This window comes from Triturus cristatus, chromosome 2_1 (genome assembly GCF_964204655.1).
Source record: "Triturus cristatus chromosome 2_1, aTriCri1.1, whole genome shotgun sequence".
Taxonomy (NCBI): domain Eukaryota; kingdom Metazoa; phylum Chordata; class Amphibia; order Caudata; family Salamandridae; genus Triturus; species Triturus cristatus.
Window position 1 is genome coordinate 651474846 of NC_140581.1, and position 13382 is coordinate 651488227.

Sequence of the window (13382 nt, forward strand, 5' to 3'; positions counted from 1 at the left end):
ATTTTGTTAAACTAGACAGCAAGGGGAATCCAGGATAGGGTGACTTGTGTGCCTCTCACCAGGTTCTGTTACCCAGAATCCCTTGCAAACCTCAAACTTAGTTAAAAAACACATTTTCCTCACATTTCTGTGATGGAAAGTTCTGGGATCTGCGTGGACCCACAAAATTCCACCCACCCGCATTCCCCAAAGTCTTCCGAGAAAAATGGTAACTCACTTATGTGGGTAGGCCTAGTGCCCGCCACAGAAAACAGGCCAAAACGCAACGTGGACACACCACATTTTCGCAATGAAAACTGACCCTTTTTTTGCAAAGTGCCTAGCTGTAGATTTTGATCCCTAGCTCTGCCAGCACCTAGGGAAACCTAGCAAAGCTATACAGTTTTGAAAAATAGACACTCAGGGAAATGCAGGATGGGTGACTTGACTGGCTCTCACCAGGTACTGTTACCCAGAATCCCTTGCAAACCTCAAAATTTGTCCAAAAAAACACATTTGTCTCACATTACTGTGGTGGCAAGTTCTGGAATCTGCGTGGATCCACAAAATTCCACCCGCCCCACATTCCCCAAATTCTTCTGAGAAAAATGGTACCTCACTTGTGTGGGTAGGCCTAGTGCCCGTAACAGGAAACGGCCCAAAACACAACGTGGACACACCACATTTTACAGTGAAAACTGACACTAATTAGCAAAGTGCCTAGCTGTAGATTTTGAACCCTAGCTCTGCCGGCACCTAGGAAAACCTTGCAAAACTATTAATTTTTTTAAACTAGACACCCAGGGGAATCCAGGATGGGGAGACTTGTCTGGTTCTCACCAGGTTCTGTTACCCAGAATCCTTTGCAAGCCGCCAAAATTTGTAAAAAAAAAACACATTTTCCTCAAATTTCTGTGGTGGAAAGTTCTGGAATCTGCGTGGATCCACAAATTTCTTTCTACACAGCATTCCCCCAGGTCTTCCAATAAAAATGGTACCTCACTCGCGTGGTTGGGTCAAGTACCCGCGACAGGCAAGGGCCCAAAACCTATGGAGGCGACATCAAAATTACCTATTACAAAACAACCTGGTTTTGCAAGGGGGTTCCCATGAGTTTTTAGCCCCGGGCTCTGCGGCCACCTAGGGAAAGCTACCAAATCCACACATTTCTAAAAGCTCGACACCCAGGGGAGTACAGCAAGGTATGGCTTGCATGGGTCCCCCAACATTTCCCTACCCAATATCCCCCGCAAACCTCAAATTTTGTTGAAAAAATCTATTTTTTCTCACATTTCTGTGTGGGATTGTTCTGGGCACTGTGTGGATCCTCAAAATTCCACCCACCCACATTCCCCAAAGTCTTCTGAGAAAAATGGTACCTCACTTGTGTGGGTAGGCATACTGCCCGTAACAGGAAACGGCCCAAAACGCAACATTGACACACCACATTTTACAGTGAAAACTGACACTATTTAGCAAAGTGCCTAGCTGTAGATTTTGAGCTCTAGCTCTGCCGGCACCTAGGAAAACCTAGAAAAACTATACATTTTTTAAAACTAGACACCCAGGGGAATCCAGAATGGGGAGACTTGTCTGGCTCACACCAGGTTCTGTTACCCAGAATCCCTTGCAAACCTCAACATTTGTCAAGAAAACACATTTTCCTCACAATTCTGTGGTGGAAAGTTCTGGAATCTGCGTGGATCCACAAAATTCCACCCATCCCACATTCCCCAAAGTCTTCTGAGTAAAATGGTACCTCACTTGTGTGGGTAGGCCTAGTGCCCGTCACAGTAAACAGCCCAAAACCCAACGTGGACACACCACATTTTCCCAGTGAAAATTGACCCTTTTTTTGCAAAGTGCCTAGCTGTAGATTTTGAACCCTAGCTCTGCTGGTCGCTTGGGAAACCTAGCAAACCTATACAGTTTTGAAAAATAGACACCCATGGAAATCCAGGATGGGGTGACTTGACTGGCTCTCACCAGGTACTGCTACCCAGAATCCCTTGCAAACCTCAAAATTTGTGCAAAAAAACACATTTGTCTCATATTTCTGTGGTGGCAAGTTCTGGAATCTGCGTGGATCCAAAAAATCCCACCCACCCCGCATTCCCCAATGTCTTCTGAGAAAAATGGTACCGCACTTGTGTGGGTAGTCCTAGTGCCCGTAACAGGAAATGGCCTAAAACACAACATGGACACACCACATTTTACAGTGAAAACTGACACTAATTAGCAAAGTGCCTAGCTGTAGATTTTGAACCCTAGCTCTGCCGCCACCTAGGAAAACCTAGCAAAACTATACATTTTTCAAAACTAGACACCCAGGGGATTCCAGGATGGAGAGACTTGTTTGGCTCTCACCGGGATGTGTTACCCAGAATCCCTTGAAAACCTCAACATTTGTAAAATAAAAACACATTCCTCACATTTCTATGGTGGAAAGTTCAGGAATCTGCGTGGATCCACAAAATTCCACCCACCCCGCATTTCCCAAAGTCTTCTGAGAAAAAAGGTACCTCACTTGTGTGCGTAGGCACAGTGCCCGTAACAGGAAACAGCCCAAAACGCAACGTGGACACACCACATTTTACAGTGAAAACTGACACTATTTAGAAAAGTGCCTAGGTGTGTAGATTTTGAACCCTAGCTCTGCTGGCACCTAGGAAAACCTAGCAAAACTATACATTTTTAAAAACTAGACACCCAGGGGAATCCAGGATGAGGACACTTGTCTGGCTCTCACCAGGTTCTTTTACCCTGAATCCCTTGCAAACCTCAACATTTGTAAAAAAAAAACACATACATTTTCCTCACATTTCTGTGGTGGAAAGTTCTGGAATCTGTGTGGATCTACAAATTTCCACCCAGCCCACATTCCCTAAAGTCTTCCGAGAAAAATGGTACCTCACTTGTGTGGGTGGGTCAAGTACCCGCGACATGCAAGCGCCCAAAACCTATTGAGGTGACTTCAAAATTACCTATCACAAAACAACCTGGTTTTGCAACGGGGGTCCCGTGAGTTTTTGGCCTCGGGCTCGATGTTCATCTAGGGAAACCTACAAAACTCACACATTTCTGAAAACTAGATACCCTGGGGAGTCCAGCAAAGTATGGCTTGAGGGGGTTCCCCAACATCTCCCTACCGAGAATCCCCTCCAAACCTCAAATTGAGCTAAAACAATCACTTTATTCACAAATTTCAGTGTGGGAAAGTTCTGAAATCTGCGTGGATCCACAAATTTCCTTTTACACAGCATTCCCCAGGTCTCTCGATAAAAATGATACCTCACTCCCATGGGTGGGTCAAGTACCCGCGACAGGCAAGGGCCAAAAACCTATTGAGGCGGCATCAAAATTACCTATCACAAAACAACCTGGTTTTGCAAAAGGGGTCCCATGAGTTTTTAGCCCCGAACTCTAACAGGGGAGTCCAGCAAGGTATGGCTTGCGTGGGTCCCCCTACATTTCCCTACTCAAAATCCCCCGCAAGCCTCAAATTTTGTTGAAATAATCTATTTTTTCTCACATTTCTGTGTGGGATTGTTCTGGACTCTGTGTGGATCCTCAAAATTCCACCCGCCCCACATTCCCCAAATTCTTCTGAGAAAAATGGTACCTCACTTGTGTGGGTAGGCCTAGTGCCCGTAACAGGAAACGGCCCAAAACACAACGTGGACACACCACATTTTACAGTGAAAACTGACACTAATTAGCAAAGTGCCTAGCTGTAGATTTTGAACCCTAGCTCTGCCGGCACCTAGGAAAACCTTGCAAAACTATTAATTTTTTTAAACTAGACACCCAGGGGAATCCAGGATGGGGAGACTTGTCTGGTTCTCACCAGGTTCTGTTACCCAGAATCCTTTGCAAGCCGCCAAAATTTGTAAAAAAAACCCAAATTTTCCTCAAATTTCTGTGGTGGAAAGTTCTGGAATCTGCGTGGATCCACAAATTTCTTTCTACACAGCATTCCCCCAGGTCTTCCGATAAAAATGGTACCTCACTCGCGTGGTTGGGTCAAGTACCCACGACAGGCAAGGGCCCAAAACCTATGGAGGCGACATCAAAATTACCTATTACAAAACAACCTGGTTTTGCAAGGGGGTTCCCATGAGTTTTTAGCCCCGGGCTCTGCGGCCACCTAGGCAAAGCTACCAAATCCACACATTTCTCAAAGCTCGACACCCAGGGGAGTACAGCAAGGTATGGCTTGCATGGGTCCCCCAACATTTCCCTACCCAATATACCCCGCAAACCTCAAATTTTGTTGAAAAAATCTATTTTTTCTCACATTTCTGTGTGGGATTGTTCTGGGCACTGTGTGGATCCTCAAAATTCCACCCACCCACATTCCCCAAAGTCTTCTGAGAAAAATGGTACCTCACTTGTGTGGGTAGGCCTAGTGCCCGTAACAGTAAACAGCCCAAAACCCAACGTGGACACACCACATTTTCCCAGTGAAAATTGACCCTTCTTTTGCAAAGTGCCTAGCTGTAGATTTTGAACCCTAGCTCTGCTGGTACCTTGGGAAACCTAGTAAACCTATACAGTTTTGAAAAATAGACACCCATGGAAATCCAGGATGGGGTGACTTGACTGGCTCTCACCAGGTTCTGCTACCCAGAATCCCTTGCAAATCTCAAAATTTGTGAAAAAAACACATTTGTCTCATATTTCTGTGGTGGCAAGTTCTGGAATCTGCGTGGATCCAAAAAATCCCACCTACCCCGCATTCCCCAATGTCTTCTGAGAAAAATGGTACCGCACTTGTGTGGGTAGTCCTAGTGCCCGTAACAGGAAATGGCCTAAAACACAACATGGACACACCACATTTTACAGTGAAAACTGACACTAATTAGCAAAGTGCCTAGCTGTAGATTTTGAACCCTAGCTCTGCCGCCACCTAGGAAAACCTAGCAAAACTATACATTTTTCAAAACTAGACACCCAGGGGATTCCAGGATGGAGAGACTTGTTTTGCTCTCACCGGGATGTGTTACCCAGAATCCCTTGAAAACCTCAACATTTGTAAAATAAAAACACATTCCTCACATTTCTATGGTGGAAAGTTCAGGAATCTGCGTGGATCCACAAAATTCCACAAACCCCGCATTTCCCAAAGTCTTCTGAGAAAAAAGGTACCTCACTTGTGTGCGTAGGCACAGTGCCCGTAACAGGAAACAGCCCAAAACGCAACGTGGACACACCACATTTTACAGTGAAAACTGACACTATTTAGCAAAGGCCTAGGTGTGTAGATTTTGAACCCTAGCTCTGCTGGCACCTAGGAAAACCTAGCAAAACTATACATTTTTAAAAACTAGACACCCAGGGGAATCCAGGATGAGGACACTTGTCTGGCTCTCACCAGGTTCTGTTACCCTGAATCCCTTGCAAACCTCAACATTTGTAAAAAAATTAAAAAACACATACATTTTCCTCACATTTCTGTGGTGAAAAGTTCTGGAATCTGTGTGGATCTACAAATTTCCACCCAGCCCACATTCCCTAAAGTCTTCCGAGAAAAATGGTACCTCACTTGTGTGGGTGGGTCAAGTACCCGCGACATGCAAGCGCCCAAAACCTATTGAGGTGACTTCAAAGTTACCTATCACAAAACAACCTGGTTTTGCAACAGGGGTCCCGTGAGATTTTGGCCTCGGGCTCGATGTTCATCTAGGGAAACCTACAAAACTCACACATTTCTGAAAACTAGATACCCTGGGGAGTCCAGCAAAGTATGGCTTGCGGGGGTTCCCCAACATCTCCCTACCGAGAATCCCCTGCAAACCTCAAATTGAGCTAAAACAATCACTTTATTCACAAATTTCAGTGTGGGAAAGTTCTGAAATCTGCGTGGATCCACAAATTTCCTTTTACACAGCATTCCCCAGGTCTCTCGATAAAAATGATACCTCACTCCCATGGGTGGGTCAAGTACCCGCGACAGGCAAGGGCCAAAAACCTATTGAGGCGGCATCAAAATTACCTATCACAAAACAACCTGGTTTTGCATAAGGGGTCCCATGAGTTTTTAGCCCCGAACTCTAACAGGGGAGTCCAGCAAGGTATGGCTTGCGTGGGTCCCCCTACATTTCCCTACTCAAAATCCCCCGCAAACCTCAAATTTTGTTGAAAAAATCTATTTTTTCTCACATTTCTGTGTGGGATTGTTCTGGACTCTGTGTGGATCCTCAAAATTCCACCCGCCCCACATTCCCCAAATTCTTCTGAGAAAAATGGTACCTCACTTGTGTGGGTAGGCCTAGTGCCCGTAACAGGAAACGGCCCAAAACACAACGTGGACACACCACATTTTACAGTAAAAACTGACACTAATTAGCAAAGTGCCTAGCTGTAGATTTTGAACCCTAGCTCTGCCGGCACCTAGGAAAGCCTTGCAAAACTATTAATTTTTTTAAACTAGACACCCAGGGGAATCCAGGATGGGGAGACTTGTCTGGTTCTCACCAGGTTCTGTTACCCAGAATCCTTTGCAAGCCGCCAAAATTTGTAAAAAAAAAACACATTTTCCTCAAATTTCTGTGGTGGAAAGTTCTGGAATCTGCGTGGATCCACAAATTTCTTTCTACACAGCATTCCCCCAGGTCTTCTGATAAAAATGGTACCTCACTCGCGTGGTTGGGTCAAGTACCCGCGACAGGCAAGGGCCCAAAACCTATGGAGGCGACATCAAAATTACCTATTACAAAACAACCTGGTTTTGCAAGGGGGTTCCCATGAGTTTTTAGCCCCGGGCTCTGCGGCCACCTAGGGAAAGCTACCAAATCCACACATTTCTCAAAGCTCGACACCCAGGGGAGTACAGCAAGGTATGGCTTGCATGGGTCCCCCAACATTTCCCTACCCAATATCCCCCGCAAACCTCAAATTTTGTTGAAAAAATCTATTTTTTCTCACATTTCTGCGTGGGATTGTTCTGGGCACTGTGTGGATCCTCAAAATTCCACCCACCCACATTCCCCAAAGTCTTCTGAGAAAAATGGTACCTCACTTGTGTGGGTAGGCCTAGTGCCCGTAACAGGAAACGGCCCAAAACACAACGTGGACACACCACATTTTACAGTGAAAACTGACACTAATTAGCAAAGTGCCTAGCTGTAGATTTTGAACCCTAGCTCTGTCAGCACCTAGGAAAACCTTGCAAAACTATTAATTTTTTTAAACTAGACACCCAGGGGAATCCAGGATAGGGAGACTTGTCTGGTTCTCACCAGGTTCTGTTACCCAGAATCCTTTGCAAGCCTCAACATTTGTATAAAAAAACACATTTTTCTCAAATTTCTGTGGTGGAAAGTTCTGGAATCTGCGTGGATCCACAAATTTCTTTCTACACTGCATTCCCCCAGGTCATCCGATAAAAATGGTACCTCATTCGCATGGTTGGGTCAAGTACCCGCGACAGGCAAGGGCCCAAAACCTATGGAGGCGACATCAAAATTACCTATTACAAAATAACCTGGTTTTGCAATGGGGTTCCCATGAGTTTTTAGCCCCGGGCTCTGCGGCCACCTAGGCAAAGCTACCAAATCCACACATTTCTCAAAGCTCGACACCCAGGGGAGTACAGCAAGGTATGGCTTGCATGGGTCCCCCAACATTTCCCTACCCAATATACCCCGCAAACCTCAAATTTTGTTGAAAAAATCTATTTTTTCTCACATTTCTGTGTGGGATTGTTCTGGGCACTGTGTGGATCCTCAAAATTCCACCCACCCACATTCCCCAAAGTCTTCTGAGAAAAATGGTACCTCACTTGTGTGGGTAGGCCTAGTGCCCGTAACAGTAAACAGCCCAAAACCCAACGTGGACACACCACATTTTCCCAGTGAAAATTGACCCTTCTTTTGCAAAGTGCCTAGCTGTAGATTTTGAACCCTAGCTCTGCTGGTACCTTGGGAAACCTAGTAAACCTATACAGTTTTGAAAAATAGACACCCATGGAAATCCAGGATGGGGTGACTTGACTGGCTCTCACCAGGTTCTGCTACCCAGAATCCCTTGCAAATCTCAAAATTTGTGCAAAAAAACACATTTGTCTCATATTTCTGTGGTGGCAAGTTCTGGAATCTGCGTGGATCCAAAAAATCCCACCTACCCCGCATTCCCCAATGTCTTCTGAGAAAAATGGTACCGCACTTGTGTGGGTAGTCCTAGTGCCCGTAACAGGAAATGGCCTAAAACACAACATGGACACACCACATTTTACAGTGAAAACTGACACTAATTAGCAAAGTGCCTAGCTGTAGATTTTGAACCCTAGCTCTGCCGCCACCTAGGAAAACCTAGCAAAACTATACATTTTTCAAAACTAGACACCCAGGGGATTCCAGGATGGAGAGACTTGTTTTGCTCTCACCGGGATGTGTTACCCAGAATCCCTTGAAAACCTCAACATTTGTAAAATAAAAACACATTCCTCACATTTCTATGGTGGAAAGTTCAGGAATCTGCGTGGATCCACAAAATTCCACAAACCCCGCATTTCCCAAAGTCTTCTGAGAAAAAAGGTACCTCACTTGTGTGCGTAGGCACAGTGCCCGTAACAGGAAACAGCCCAAAACGCAACGTGGACACACCACATTTTACAGTGAAAACTGACACTATTTAGCAAAGGCCTAGGTGTGTAGATTTTGAACCCTAGCTCTGCTGGCACCTAGGAAAACCTAGCAAAACTATACATTTTTAAAAACTAGACACCTAGGGGAATCCAGGATGAGGACACTTGTCTGGCTCTCACCAGGTTCTGTTACCCTGAATCCCTTGCAAACCTCAACATTTGTAAAAAAATTAAAAAACACATACATTTTCCTCACATTTCTGTGGTGAAAAGTTCTGGAATCTGTGTGGATCTACAAATTTCCACCCAGCCCACATTCCCTAAAGTCTTCCGAGAAAAATGGTACCTCACTTGTGTGGGTGGGTCAAGTACCCGCGACATGCAAGCGCCCAAAACCTATTGAGGTGACTTCAAAGTTACCTATCACAAAACAACCTGGTTTTGCAACAGGGGTCCCGTGAGATTTTGGCCTCGGGCTCGATGTTCATCTAGGGAAACCTACAAAACTCACACATTTCTGAAAACTAGATACCCTGGGGAGTCCAGCAAAGTATGGCTTGCGGGGGTTCCCCAACATCTCCCTACCGAGAATCCCCTGCAAACCTCAAATTGAGCTAAAACAATCACTTTATTCACAAATTTCAGTGTGGGAAAGTTCTGAAATCTGCGTGGATCCACAAATTTCCTTTTACACAGCATTCCCCAGGTCTCTCGATAAAAATGATACCTCACTCCCATGGGTGGGTCAAGTACCCGCGACAGGCAAGGGCCAAAAACCTATTGAGGCGGCATCAAAATTACCTATCACAAAACAACCTGGTTTTGCATAAGGGGTCCCATGAGTTTTTAGCCCCGAACTCTAACAGGGGAGTCCAGCAAGGTATGGCTTGCGTGGGTCCCCCTACATTTCCCTACTCAAAATCCCCCGCAAACCTCAAATTTTGTTGAAAAAATCTATTTTTTCTCACATTTCTGTGTGGGATTGTTCTGGACTCTGTGTGGATCCTCAAAATTCCACCCGCCCCACATTCCCCAAATTCTTCTGAGAAAAATGGTACCTCACTTGTGTGGGTAGGCCTAGTGCCCGTAACAGGAAACGGCCCAAAACACAACGTGGACACACCACATTTTACAGTAAAAACTGACACTAATTAGCAAAGTGCCTAGCTGTAGATTTTGAACCCTAGCTCTGCCGGCACCTAGGAAAACCTTGCAAAACTATTAATTTTTTTAAACTAGACACCCAGGGGAATCCAGGATGGGGAGACTTGTCTGGTTCTCACCAGGTTCTGTTACCCAGAATCCTTTGCAAGCCGCCAAAATTTGTAAAAAAAAAAACACATTTTCCTCAAATTTCTGTGGTGGAAAGTTCTGGAATCTGCGTGGATCCACAAATTTCTTTCTACACAGCATTCCCCCAGGTCTTCTGATAAAAATGGTACCTCACTCGCGTGGTTGGGTCAAGTACCCGCGACAGGCAAGGGCCCAAAACCTATGGAGGCGACATCAAAATTACCTATTACAAAACAACCTGGTTTTGCAAGGGGGTTCCCATGAGTTTTTAGCCCCGGGCTCTGCGGCCACCTAGGGAAAGCTACCAAATCCACACATTTCTCAAAGCTCGACACCCAGGGGAGTACAGCAAGGTATGGCTTGCATGGGTCCCCCAACATTTCCCTACCCAATATCCCCCGCAAACCTCAAATTTTGTTGAAAAAATCTATTTTTTCTCACATTTCTGCGTGGGATTGTTCTGGGCACTGTGTGGATCCTCAAAATTCCACCCACCCACATTCCCCAAAGTCTTCTGAGAAAAATGGTACCTCACTTGTGTGGGTAGGCCTAGTGCCCGTAACAGGAAACGGCCCAAAACACAACGTGGACACACCACATTTTACAGTGAAAACTGACACTAATTAGCAAAGTGCCTAGCTGTAGATTTTGAACCCTAGCTCTGTCAGCACCTAGGAAAACCTTGCAAAACTATTAATTTTTTTAAACTAGACACCCAGGGGAATCCAGGATAGGGAGACTTGTCTGGTTCTCACCAGGTTCTGTTACCCAGAATCCTTTGCAAGCCTCAACATTTGTATAAAAAAACACATTTTTCTCAAATTTCTGTGGTGGAAAGTTCTGGAATCTGCGTGGATCCACAAATTTCTTTCTACACAGCATTCCCCCAGGTCATCCGATAAAAATGGTACCTCATTCGCATGGTTGGGTCAAGTACCCGCGACAGGCAAGGGCCCAAAACCTATGGAGGCGACATCAAAATTACCTATTACAAAATAACCTGGTTTTGCAATGGGGTTCCCATGAGTTTTTAGCCCCGGGCTCTACGTCCACCTAGGGAAAGCTACCAAACCCACACATTTCTCGAAACTCGACAACCAGGGGAGTACAGCAAGGTATGGCTTGCATGGGTCCCAGAAAATTTCCCTACCCAATATCCCCCGCAAACCTCAAATTTTGTTGAAAAAATCTATTTTTTCTCACATTTCTGTGTGGGAAAGTTGTAGGGTCACTGGGCTGACACAAATTTCCTACAACCCAGCGTTCCCTCAGGTCTCCCTATAAAAATGGTACCTCATTTGTGTGGGTAGGCATAGTTGCCGCAACATGAAATGGCCCCAATCGTACTGTGGAGACATAACAAAACAACCTGATTTTGGGTGGGAACCTGGGATTTTGGACCCGGGCTCAGTGGCCATCTTGGAAAACTACCAAACCCACACATTTCTGGAAACTAGACACCCGGGGTAGTCCAGCGAGGTATGGCTTGCGAGGATCCCCTAACGTTTTCCTACCTAGAATGCCCTGCAAACCTCAAATGTAGCTTTAAAGAACGTATTTTCCACATATTTTTGGGTGGAATCACCATGCCGGCACAAATGTCCTACCCCACAGCATTCTCCTCAGTCTCCCGAGTAAAATGATACCTCACTTGTGTGGGTGGGGCAAGGGCCTGTGACTGGGAAGAGCCCAAAACATAGGGAATAAGGGTATAGCACCGAGAATTCTAAGCTCTGCATTTTTTTCAAAATACGTTTTTAGCCAATTCTGCATTGGACACATAATAAAAATCTGTTGCAGGACGCTTCTCAGTTATTGGCTCTGGGTTCGTCAGGTTCTTGGTGAACCTACAAGTCCTATATATCCCCACAACCTGAAAGGTCCAGCGGATGTAACGGTATATTTCTTTCAAACAGCTGTCACAGTTAGAAGAAGTTACAGGTGAAAATGTTGACACAAATGGTTGTTTTTTTCAACTAATTTTTAATTGTTCATATGTTCAACGGTTATTTTCTATAAAGAAACCTTGAAGGATCTACACAAATGACCCCTTGCTGAATTCAGAATTTTGTCTACTTTTCTAAAATGTATAGCTACCTAGTATCCATTATTGCTTTCATACCCAATTCTACCATTAAAGTTCAGGAATCTGCGTGGATCCACAAAATTCCACAAACCCCGCATTTCCCAAAGTCTTCTGAGAAAAAAGGTACCTCACTTGTGTGCGTAGGCACAGTGCCCGTAACAGGAAACAGCCCAAAACGCAACGTGGACACACCACATTTTACAGTGAAAACTGACACTATTTAGCAAAGGCCTAGGTGTGTAGATTTTGAACCCTAGCTCTGCTGGCACCTAGGAAAACCTAGCAAAACTATACATTTTTAAAAACTAGACACCCAGGGGAATCCAGGATGAGGACACTTGTCTGGCTCTCACCAGGTTCTGTTACCCTGAATCCCTTGCAAACCTCAACATTTGTAAAAAAATTAAAAAACACATACATTTTCCTCACATTTCTGTGGTGAAAAGTTCTGGAATCTGTGTGGATCTACAAATTTCCACCCAGCCCACATTCCCTAAAGTCTTCCGAGAAAAATGGTACCTCACTTGTGTGGGTGGGTCAAGTACCCGCGACATGCAAGCGCCCAAAACCTATTGAGGTGACTTCAAAGTTACCTATCACAAAACAACCTGGTTTTGCAACAGGGGTCCCGTGAGATTTTGGCCTCGGGCTCGATGTTCATCTAGGGAAACCTACAAAACTCACACATTTCTGAAAACTAGATACCCTGGGGAGTCCAGCAAAGTATGGCTTGCGGGGGTTCCCCAACATCTCCCTACCGAGAATCCCCTGCAAACCTCAAATTGAGCTAAAACAATCACTTTATTCACAAATTTCAGTGTGGGAAAGTTCTGAAATCTGCGTGGATCCACAAATTTCCTTTTACACAGCATTCCCCAGGTCTCTCGATAAAAATGATACCTCACTCCCATGGGTGGGTCAAGTACCCGCGACAGGCAAGGGCCAAAAACCTATTGAGGCGGCATCAAAATTACCTATCACAAAACAACCTGGTTTTGCATAAGGGGTCCCATGAGTTTTTAGCCCCGAACTCTAACAGGGGAGTCCAGCAAGGTATGGCTTGCGTGGGTCCCCCTACATTTCCCTACTCAAAATCCCCCGCAAACCTCAAATTTTGTTGAAAAAATCTATTTTTTCTCACATTTCTGTGTGGGATTGTTCTGGACTCTGTGTGGATCCTCAAAATTCCACCCGCCCCACATTCCCCAAATTCTTCTGAGAAAAATGGTACCTCACTTGTGTGGGTAGGCCTAGTGCCCGTAACAGGAAACGGCCCAAAACACAACGTGGACACACCACATTTTACAGTAAAAACTGACACTAATTAGCAAAGTGCCTAGCTGTAGATTTTGAACCCTAGCTCTGCCGGCACCTAGGAAAACCTTGCAAAACTATTAATTTTTTTAAACTAGACACCCAGGGGAATCCAGGATGGGG